The 4,352-nt window shown below is 37.9% G+C and overlaps 1 protein-coding gene across 5 annotated transcripts in view; it reads left to right on the plus strand.

The window, feature by feature from the left end:
* CUL5 (cullin 5) overlaps nt 1-4,352 on the plus strand; it is a 90,121-nt gene that overhangs the window by 1,948 nt on the left and 83,821 nt on the right. The window contains exon 2 of one of the 5 annotated variants that reach the window (XM_023736947.1): nt 1,179-1,253. The exons of the other annotated variants lie outside the window; for them this stretch is intronic. The gene's annotated coding sequence lies outside the window, so the exon portion shown is untranslated. The remainder of the gene's footprint in view (nt 1-1,178; nt 1,254-4,352) is intronic. 5 annotated transcript variants of the gene reach the window in all.

The raw sequence follows: 4,352 nt of genomic DNA on the forward strand, positions 1-4,352 counted from the left end.
CCCCCCGCCACATACACACACTCCCTCACCCTTGCCCCATTATAGCACACAACCAGATGACCGCTGATGAAGTGCTACCATCGTTTTAGGGCTTAGGAAAGTTACCTTATCAAAACGTTTAAAGTTAGTTTTATATGTTTGGGATGGCAAGGGAGATCTAGGTCCAGAGGGACAGATGCTTTACCCTCAGTTAAAAAGTTTGGAAGAGAATGAGGAAGACATGGTACCAATTTGCTCTGTGTTTGTGTTTATAACTAGGAACCTTTTGCCTTCAAAGTATTGACTGAAATGTGGATACTGATCTGCTAAGGGAGCATGAAAACAGAGGATAAACTATTCCTCACTCAGACCCATCAATATGCCTTCAGGCAGTGTAGATGGATAATAGAAAATAATATTAAAATATACTGGAAGCTCACCATTATGTCTTCCTTAGACCACTGATATTAATTGTGTAATAGGTGGAACTGTCTTATAGAATGTAAACCTAATTTTACTAAGTTAACAGGCAATATATCGTCTTTTAAACTGGCATAGGCCTAGAACTAGACTGCCTGAGTTTCTACAATTTACAAGCTGTGTGGCTTTGGGCTAGTTTCTTAAGCGGGACTTATCAGTGAAATGAGGTTATCAGTAGCACCTATTTCGTAGGAACGTTGTGAAGATTAAATGAATTAATGTATGTAAAATACTTTAAGGAGTACCTGGCACTTAATTCGTATACCCGTACTCGTTGCTATGGAGTCGATTTTGACTCATAGCGACCCTGTAGGCCAGAGTAGAACTGTTCTGTAGGGTTTCCAAGGAGCAGCTGGTGGATTTGAACTGCTGACCTTTCTGGTTAGCAGCCGAGCTCTTAACCACTACACCAGTACACATAAATTGCTAGAACTGTTTCTCTTGCTGTGCTGTTTCTTTAAGAACTAATTTACAGGAATTGAGCAACCCATCCTGCTCTTTCTTTTTGTGACAGAAAGTATAGCAAAGTTCTAATGTATTAGTCCAGAAGCTTCTGTTAGCTTCTGAAGACTATTGTTAATGCATCAGCGTGTTTACTAGCAATAACGTATGTTACTAATTGAAATGTGTTTAAGAAATAATTGGGTTCCTAATTCCTTGTAAAGTTTTTTGACCTGTTGATTACTTGAATATAAGGCAAGCTCCCCCCTCTTCCTCAGGAAAGAAGATTGTTTGGATATAAAAAGTATTGTTTGGAGGAGATACAGATCTGAAGCTACTTTAAATCAAAGCTAGTAAGTGGTTACCTTGTAGAGATTACATTTATCAGACACATCTATAGAGTGGAGAAACTGCCCTAATGTATGGAAAATGGACACTTAGGCTTAGATTAAAAACATCACAAGGTTTTAAAAAGTGCTGTAGTTCAAACAACTTATAAATAAAGGAAAGTTAACATGCTTTGAAGAAAACTGTTAGGTGACTCAGTTGCTCTAGTGAATGTGAAGACAGATACCAAAGATACATTGGAAAAATTTCAATAAAATTATTTTATAAAATGTTGACCAGGAGCTTGACTAAACCAAAGCTAAGAAGTTTCCTGAATACAACGAGACATTTCAAGGGACAGAGTAACAGGGGCAGAGGTTTGGGGACCAAGCTTTCAGGGGACATCTAGGTCAATTGGCATAACAAAGTTTATTAAGAAAACATTCTGAATCCTACTTTGGTGAGTGGCATCTGGGGTCTTAAAAGCTAGCGAGTGGCCATCTAAGATGCATCAATTGATCCCAACCCACCTGAAGTAAAGGAGAATGAACAACACTAAAGTCACAAGGAAAGTATTAGCCCAAGAGACAGAAAAGGCCGCATAAACCAGAGACTGTATCAGCCTGAGACCAGAAGAACTAGATGGTGCCCAGCTACCACCAGTGACCGCTGTAACAGGGAACACGACAGAGACTCCCTGATGGAGCAGGAGAAAGGTGGGGTATAGAGCTAAAATTCTAGTAAGGAGACCAGGCTTAATGGTCTGACTGAGACTGGAGGAACCCCAGAAAGCATGGCCCCCAGACTCTCAACCCAGAACTAAAACCATTTCCAAAGCCATCTCTTCAGACAAAGATTAGACTGGACTATGGGACGTAAAATGATACTCGTGAAGAGTATCATTTAGTCTCAAGTAGATACATGAGACTAAATGGGCAGCTCCTGTCCGGAGGTGAGATGAGAAGGCAGAGAGGGTCAGGAGCTGGTTGAATCAACACAGGACGTCAGGAGTGGAAAAGAGGAGTGTGCTTTTATAGTATAGGGAGAGCAATTAGAGTCACATAACAATATGTATAAATTTTTGTATGAGAGACTAACTTGAATTGTAAACTTTCACTTAAAGTACAACAATAAAATTTTAAAAAATTAAAAAACAATATTGATCAGGGAAAAAGCAGAATTTCTATATGAATATTATTTTATATGCTAAGTGACTTAAAATCTGTGTAAATAACTTAATATAGTAGATATTGTAAATAGACATTTGATTCTTTTATCTATATCCCTCCAAATTTTTATACTCAAGTTGGCCAGAAAACTTTTTTTTTCCTCTCCTCATTAGGAGGTAGGCGGGATTGCCTTATATTCATACGTTAAAAGGTAGATAATCATAAAGTGGGAAGACTGAGAAATTTATCTTTTTGGAGAAATGTAGTGAGACCCTGCCAGGTAGATCCATAACATAATTCTTAGGAAACTTGCATTCCTAAGTTAGATAGCGACATGGCTGGCTAGGGAGTGGCCAAATTAAAATTAGCCTCCTTTCCATTTCCTTTTTTAACAGGCCTAATAGACTGGTAGAATTCTCAGGAACCTCCAGTTTGAATCCTGGCCAGTGTACCTCCAGCACAGCTACCACCTATATGTCAGTGGAGGCTTGTATGTTGCTATGATGCTGAACAGGTTTTGGTGGAGCTTCCAGCCTAAGATGGACTAGGAAGAAGGGCCTGGCAATCTATTTCAGAAAATCAGTGGAAACCCTATAGATCCCAACAGTCCCATCCTGTTGTACATGGGGTCGCCACAAGTTGGGGCCAACTTGATAGCAGCTGACAGCAATAGCATTAGAGAAATGCCTTAGACATTGTGTAATTAGATTTCACCAGGGCATATTTGACAAAATTATTATGTCTTTATGGTCACGATGGAGGAATGTGGGATAGATGAGAATACAGTTATAAAATTTGATTCATTAACAGCTGTACTTGAAGAGTGACAAGTAGTAAATCACCATTAGCCTGCAGAGAGGCCTTTAGTATCCTGCTGAAAGAATCCAGCCTTATCCTGTTGGATGAAGTTTAGTTTATTGAATTTGTGGATGACACAGTTCAGAGGGATAGCTAATATGCTGTGAAAGTTAAGAAGATTCAAAACTTTCTTGATATGAAACTTACCAAGTCATAACTCAATGCAATAAAAACCACCTACTTTTTTATATTGAAATATGATTTAATAATAATTTTAATCTGTTTAAAATAAGTAGACTATTGCTAAATCTTGGAAATTTGTAGATATACAAAGATTTGTGTTGTACATTTTGACATACACAGTTATCAACTGCTTAGGGTTGTTATAGTTCCAAAAACTTTTGCGTATCACTACTTTATTATCTTTGTTGTTTTTCCTTAGCTTTCCAAGTGTATCTATAGAACATTTGTAGGATAATATAGTTTCATCTTCTGCTTTAGATTATTTTTAACATACAGTTTTGTTTGTTTCTTTATTTTTGCATTGTAGAATTATCATCTGGGCTCTCAGTGCTCATTTTCTTCATTTCCAGTTGGTTATTTTATTCCAAATAGCATTTATTCAAACCTTTTTTTTGCTGAGCTTCACCCCTCTTAATTCTTAGGAGATCGCTTTACCCAGCTATTTGGAGTGTCCTTAACTTCCTTGATTGTTCCCAGAAATTTTTCTAGTTTCCTCTGTATTCTCCTTCCTTCCAAACCACTTCCTAAATTGTCTCCTTCCACCTGTTCTTGTTCAGCCTTCATTTCCCCCCCAGGTGTTAGCGGTATGTTCTCTATTTTCTTTCAGACTCCTTTCTTCTCAAGTCTAATTTTGCCTCAGACCTCTGCCATTTTCTGTTTCCATTCACTATTATAGTTTTTGGAAAAGCAGCCCCTACCTACTACCTTTATAATTCTTCACATCGCTCAACTTATTGTGATCTGTTGCCCCCTCCCCATTATATTGAAACTGTCAGTCTTAAGAGCACCAACAACCACTTGATTGCCAAATGAAATTCATCCTTTGCTACCTTTTTTGTTTTTAATGACATTATTATCTTCTTGTTCTCCTGTCTCTCAAATCACTTGTGTTTTCACTGGCCTTTCTCTCTCCTT

Source organism: Trichechus manatus, unplaced genomic scaffold (genome assembly GCF_000243295.1).
Source record: "Trichechus manatus latirostris isolate Lorelei unplaced genomic scaffold, TriManLat1.0 scaffold00094, whole genome shotgun sequence".
In the NCBI taxonomy this organism is placed as follows: Eukaryota; Metazoa; Chordata; class Mammalia; order Sirenia; family Trichechidae; genus Trichechus; species Trichechus manatus.